This window comes from Cydia pomonella, chromosome 18 (assembly GCF_033807575.1).
Source record: "Cydia pomonella isolate Wapato2018A chromosome 18, ilCydPomo1, whole genome shotgun sequence".
Lineage (NCBI taxonomy): Eukaryota > Metazoa > Arthropoda > Insecta > Lepidoptera > Tortricidae > Cydia > Cydia pomonella.
In genome coordinates this window covers 6814552-6821849 of record NC_084720.1, presented here as the reverse complement: position 1 = coordinate 6821849, position 7298 = coordinate 6814552, and the positions used below count along the sequence as shown (strand labels likewise).

At 34.3% G+C, this 7298-nt stretch overlaps 1 long non-coding RNA gene across 1 annotated transcript; it reads right to left on the bottom strand.

The window, feature by feature from the left end:
- Positions 1–1239: 1239 nt before the first annotated feature.
- On the bottom strand, positions 1240–3886 carry LOC133527994 (uncharacterized). The gene is made up of 2 exons (XR_009800932.1): positions 3751–3886; positions 1240–1622 (listed from the first exon to the last, which is right to left on the bottom strand). It is a non-coding gene; the product is annotated as an uncharacterized LOC133527994 (long non-coding RNA).
- Between the last annotated feature and the right edge of the window lie 3412 nt (positions 3887–7298).

Here is a 7298-nt window from a genome sequence, read left to right as displayed (position 1 = left end):
AAAGGTATAGTACGATTTTTTAAATTCTCCTATTAGCCCTTATACTTATATAGGAGCATAGCTGTGGTGGATATACAACAAATTGTGACAAAATATTTTCAATAATGTTAATATCCAGAGACGAAAATGAGGACTACGTTCGTATGATATCCCGCGTACGATTTTCCACTTTCGTCTGTAATATTGTACAAGTCAGAGCAGGCGACAGAAATCTAAAGTAGTAATTTGGTCCTTAGGGACCTATTCATAAAATAGAGACACTCATGTGTGCATTGCTTTCATCGCATCTTCAACATCATATACATTTTCTGAAATGATTTTTAGGCCTTATCTGTTAAACAAAAGCCATTATTTATTTTATGCGAGTGGTCAGCTCCCGTATTAGGCACATAGCAAAGCAACTGTATCGCGATAATATTAAGGTTCAAATCGATGTAATAATATGAGCGAAACCTTCAAACTTCAACATTCCAGCAAATAGGCCATAAGGGCACTTTTTACACGTCAACCTGGAATTTAAATATAAGCAAAAAAAAACACATCAACAATTAAAATACAAGAAACTGCAAATATCAATATCAATTACTTATAAATGTATAAAGTCAAATTACAAAAAAAAAACTATAATAACAATATTTAAAAAAACGCACACAAATAAATAAGAAACCATTCAGATTCAGGATTCATTCATTCATCAGAACGAAAAGATTACTTATATATTTTATCATATTATTCTTAGAGATGTATTAGGGTCTCCGCGAGTCAAATTCCTGTATAATTATAACATTCATTAAGAGAAAAGAAACATACGAGAACCGAATGAGGTGTCTCACTGTAATATTACTTAAAAATAAAGTTACTAAATATGAAAGCCCGTGTCAGCATAAACAGACAAGTCTTCACAAACAACACCCGTTCACGAGTATGACGCGTATCCTAGTTCAGCCATCGCTCCTCTACATTAAGGTGGTCGATCGTCCTATTCGTCCTACATTACCAAAACATGTTATCTTATGAGCTGTTGCATAGATTTGAACGTTAATATCACGATACAGTTGCTTTTTAACCTACATCGTTACTTTTACAAGATAAGTCCCTAACACGGGAGCCCACCGCTCACATAAAAAAACAATAGCTTTTGTTTGACAGATTAGGGTCCTAGGCGTAAAATCATATGAGAAAATCTATAATCAAGGGTAAAGGGTTCTGGTTATTCCTAGGTTTGAATAAACAAAGACAGTCAGCTGCAGCTTTTAATATGCTTCATAAATACATATATAACTTATTTACTAACGCTTCATGGTCATCATAGAGAGGAGCCGCGTTAAGCCAAAAGTATATATTTTCCAGATGGAAATTTAAGCTTCAGGCGGCATAAAGGACATTTGTAGTACTCATTTTGTATGAGTAAAGGTTATTTCATACAAAACCAGTTCCAAAATGCCTTAGGTCAGTGGTCGCTACTTGTCGATGTCGTCCAAATCGGAAAAGGTCTTCGGTAGATTGCTGTCAGGCAATTTGGGGGCGTCGGGCAGCTTGCCCAGGTCGGGTGTCTTGGGGATGCCGCCGGGCACGTCCAGCGACACGGCTGCGGAGACCAGCACCAGGAGACACAGAAGTAGCTGCAACGTAATGCAAAATGAATACTGATATATAATACCATGGGGATTTTGATGCAGGAATGAATTAGTTATTTATTTTTGTTCTTTAACTTTGTTTCATCATAAAATTAGCACTAGAATTTAAAAAGCTTAGGTTTTTTATATTAAGTTTTCTTGTAATTCCATAATAAGTAGTATTTTTTTATATTTTTAATTTGGTAGGTAGCTAGGTATGTACCTATTTTTTGGCATGCGTTTTTTGGTATTTGTGAAACACTACCTTTAGTAAAAAATTCAGTACTTACTTTCATTTAGTACAACATTTTTGTATGTATAATGTTTGTTAGAAGATATCTTAAGTAGGTATTATTAAATCAATATTCATAAAATGCGGGGATATATGTAAGAAGGACTGGCCTCAAGGTTAAGGCGTTTGAGTGATCAAAACGTAGCTGCAGCGGGATATCTGAGTACGAAGCATAGGTACTACTAAAAATATGTTCAATTTAATGAACTCATTATTTGCTTACTATGAGTCTGATTAAGTCTGTTTACTTATAATTTCATTGTCATAACATACATCGGGGTTTTGGACACTGACATATATATACTAGACAGGCTGTCGAGAACAAATTGTGTCCACCATTTTCGGCGTTTGACGTCTGTCATTAAGCTAAAGACTAAGCGTAGTTGCGTAGCTGGCATCTGTAACAAATTGTTTCCGCACCTCAATGAAGTGCCGGCACTTGGAAGGAAATAAATATTTTTTTTCTAGAATCTTTACATTGCGTATGCCAAAAATGAACAATTGTCATAACAGTTTCGTCTCTGGCTAGCTACGCTTATTCTTTAACTTAGTGACTTAGTGAAAATGGCCTGTTTAGTACATAGGAAAATTCAATCTAATTAATTAATTTCACTGTTGAAATTTGTTACCTATTAGTTTTATATATAGGTATATTTATTACTACATGACTTTAATTAGAGTTCTAGTAAATGATAACCTTAAAGTTGATATGAATTGTGTTTAGTTAAAATTATAAAGATCATCTGGTTTTTGTAAAAATGCATGGCGACTTTGCAATGAATTCATTCATAATTTCTCCATCCTCTTGTAACATTTTTAATGAAACGAAATATACGTTTCTATTTCTATGTAGCTGTGTTTTTCTATACACTACTCCATAACATATATAAAATAAATATAAATCAAATCGGAACCGGACAGTTGGGTACCTTTCCTTGTAAATAAGCCAAAATTAATAGCCGAAAGGGTGCTAACAAATCCTGATAAATAGAGAAAGTTGCAATTTTCACCAAATGAGATCATTTTGATTTTTGTTGCTGTTGTACCAACAAATCATAAAATTTAATGGGACTGAAAATGATTGTGGCAAGGTACAGTCGCCATCAGATATATTGGTGCGGCCAAGATGCTCAAAAATATCTGAACATGCACTCGAACGCCTCGACAGTAGAAGCGTGTTCAGATATTTGTGAACACCTTGGCCGCTGATGGGGAGAGTAATATTACCTACAGTGATGGGAATACGGCATCAACATACTCGTATACAGCAATAGGTACCTATATTTTATTTACTCCTACCATTTACAAAATCATAAAAGGTGCATTGGGATAAGATCGAATGGATTTTTGATGGGATGAGCATTGTTGTATTTGAACCACCATAAAACTAAATACAAATGTTTTTATTTATTAAATGAAAATTTGTAGGTTATTTGGTAACAGCAAATAATTGACTTTCGTATTCCATCGATAACATTTCGGTAACGTTGTATGAATGATAAAAAACCTTCAATAAATAGTTTATTGACAAAAAACGATTTGTTTAAAAGGATCTTCATCAACAAGCTGGTAGTTCTTTATCCGGTTAACATTACAAATCTTATACTTCGTGGATCTCAGAAACGGCTCTAACGATTTCGATGAAACTTTCTATATGGAGGTTTTCGGGGGCGAAAAATCGATCTACCTAGGTCTTATCTCAGGAAAACGCGCATTTCTGAGTTTTTATATGTTTTCCGAGCAATGCTCGGTTTCCCAGATATTAAGAAATTAAATATAAAAGTAAAAGTAGCAAAACATTAAGAAAAGCTGTTTCTAAATACAATGATAAAAGTAACTTACCACAACTCGCGACATCTTAAAGAAAGGCTGCCAGAGATCCTAATAGAATCCTCGAGATGGAACTCACTTTTATAATGAATTGGTTCGCGTACGCGTGCTACGGATAATTGATAGAATTACGTTTAAAGTGACTCAAAGTAGTCATTGTCGGTCAATAATACGAACTTCCAACTTGAAGCGGAATGGTTGTTTGTTTGTTGAAACTAACCTACTAAACTAACTAAGGTAGTTACCAGCTGTCACCCTTATTTTATTATAATAATAGAGGTCACTGAAAAATATGAAGCAAGTGAGTGGATAAGTTATTATTTATAAGTAAGTAAATCCGCCTGGATATAACAAAAACGTCGTTTGACGCGATCCCTATTGTTGTGCCCATAACACAAAAATCACGGATTTTTTTTTTCTCCACACCAACTGGTAAAGGCCCTCTTGGTTGTTCAAAAACTAATGAGAAAGTTGCATTTTTTTTTTTTTTTTTTTAATTTATTGAATAAACAAACAATTTAAGTAATTTAATACAAGACCCATCGTAGGCAAAACCTTGAGGAGGTTTGTGTGCCGATGGGGAGTTCAGAGAACAATACATATATTAATGTCTTATGTCTAAATTTAAAAAAAAGAAAACATTGTAGGATTCTTAGTATAAGTAGCTTGTGTCGTTTGATGTCAATAAGTGCATTTTAATTACTTTTTTTATATGTTTACCATTTAAGTACTTTACACGAACATCTTCTGGCAAATCGTTTAATATTTTAGGTAATATATATGTATACAGCCTAGTGCCATATATGTTATTATATTTGGGTTTACAATATTTGTTTTGTCTCTGTAGACTTCTTAGTTTTGTACATCTTTTGTTTACTTTTAGTTTAGTAACATAGTGATATTCTTCAGTTAGTATGGCTAGTTTACACTTATTTTGAACCGGAAGTACATTACAGTATTTGAAAAGTTGTGCATAATCTGTTTCGTATTTCTTTTTGATATGCTGAGGTACAAGTGTCTTCAATAATCTTATTTGTAAGTTATATATTTTTTCTATATATGTTTTATAGGTTTTACCATAAGTACTCAAAGCGTAACCGATCACAGAGTCAGCGAGGGCTAGGTACAGCATACGTAGGGTTTTGTACGGTAATTTATACCTTAGGATTGACATTTTGCTTAGAATGGCTCTTAACTTATCGCACACATAGTTAATATGCGGCCCCCAGTTGAATCTGTGGTCGATTATTAACCCGAGATACATGTGTTCTGTGACCACTTCGATATTTTCACAGTTACACGTTGTGATATTCTGCTGGTGCAGGCAGCTATGTGTGTGTGCCACCACAGTAATATCACGAGCAGTTTTATTGTGCGCCGAACGAATATGCATTATTTTCGTCTTTTGCGCGTTAATTACTAAACCAACGTCGTGCGCCCATTTGCAGATGGTGTTGAAATTAGATTGCATTGTGCGCTCGGCGGTAGCTATGTCGCGGTCGGCTGTGATAATGCATGTGTCGTCCGCGAACTGATAGACAGAGCCTTTAGTTATTATGTTGCACATATCGTTAACATACAGCAAGTACTCAGTTGGGCCGATTATAGATCCTTGAGCCGTGCCTTTTTCGGTTTTTATTTCGTCACTGTATGTGTTGTTTATCTTTACTAATGTATGTCTATTTTTGTGATAGTTTTTTAACAATTTAATCAAAGGGCCCTGTATACCGCTCTGCTCTAGTTTGTAAAACAATGTTTCATAATCTAACATTTCAAATGCTTTGCTGAAATCAATGAAAACAACGAGTACATGCCTTTTTTCATGCATGTGCTCGTTAATTTCATTGTTAAAGTCAGAAAGTAGCTGAGAGGTACTTCGGTTTTTTTGAAAACCGTATTGCTTACTGTTGATTATATTGTTGTGAATCAAAAAGTTACTGATTTCGTTACCGAGGTATCTCTCAACTATCTTGTCGATACACGGCAATATAGTAATTGGTCTATAGTTGTTATAGTCTGTATGTGCTCCTTTTTTGTAAATAGGGCGTATTATACCCGTTTTGAGTTCGTCGGGGTATACAGATGTGGCAAGGCAGGTGTTAATTAAATGAGTAAGAATTGGTGTAATGTTACGACAATTTTTTTTTAAGTCTATGACTCGAATTTTGTCATAACCCGGGCTTTTTCTATCATTTAAACTTTTAATTATTTTAAAAATATCATTACATGTCGCTTTTTTAACCCTCATTGAAACATCTGCGCCCCCGGCAAACCCAGTATGGTCCAGAATTTGTGTCTTACATGCAACAGATATTTTATTTACATTATTATGAAATTCTTGGGCAAAATTACTACATATTTCTCTTTCATTCATTTTAAAATGTTTCATAATTACATCATCAATAGAATAATTTATTTTGCCGCACAGTTCATTAATTGTGCGCCATATTTTTTTTGAGTTTTTAAAATTTTTACTAATTTCTTGTTTAATGTACCTATTTTTAATAAAGTTAATATATTTATTTGTTTTGTTACGATACTTATTATATAAAATTCTGTTTTCAATTTTTTCCGGAGCTTTTTTCCAAATTTTGTACATTTTATCTCTTTGTTTACACATTCTTAACATTTTTTTATTTACCCATTTACATTTTGTTTTTATATTTTTACACCGTATAGTCTTTTTACATTCATCGTATGCATTTTGTATTTTTTCTTTAACAAAGTTAAGTATTCTATTCGGACAATTGAAGGCGAGTGCTTCATCCCATTCAACCTGCTGCAGCGCAATATCGACCTTATCGTTGTCTAGCACGGTGATTAATCGCGCCGCGGGCGCACGGGCGTTTGCGCCGGGTATCGCTAGCGCACAGCCTGTTATGTAATGATCAGGGGCCTTATTCGAGATGCACAACTGTCAAATTTCGCGTCCACATCAAATCAACACTTGATTCTATCGCATGTTGATTGTATCAAGTGTTGATTCTATCAACTGTGGATATTATCATTTGGAACAATCAAAACTCATTCATAGAAAAAATAATCAAACAAAAATCAACTTTGTTTATTACTACTATATAGTTTGAAATGGCTCTGAACTCGAAGTGGTTCGGTTTGATTTGATTGTCACCTGACTGTGGATTGCTAATGTCAAATTTTGACAAGTGTTGATTTTATTGCTAGACTTTATTGTCCATGGGCTTGGGCACCATCTTGGATTTTTTGACGTACGGCAGGGAATACCCTTCCTTTCCTACAATATATGGCATAGAGTAAAGCGTCTTTTTTTTTAAACATAAGTTTACAGGAATCAGCGACATCTTGTATTCGATAGGATAAGTAATGCGCTATGAACAATGCGGCGGCGAGTAGTGAAACTGTACCTGACAACGTCAATCAATTAAAAAGTGACCACACAGTTGATGGTCGATAAAGGCGATTATTAATTGAATTTTAACGACAATAAGGAACTATTGACATGCGATCTTTTTGTTGAACCCACACCTACACGTCGAATAATGCTCGCTCCACATATTCTCCTATAAACGCTCAAAATTGTA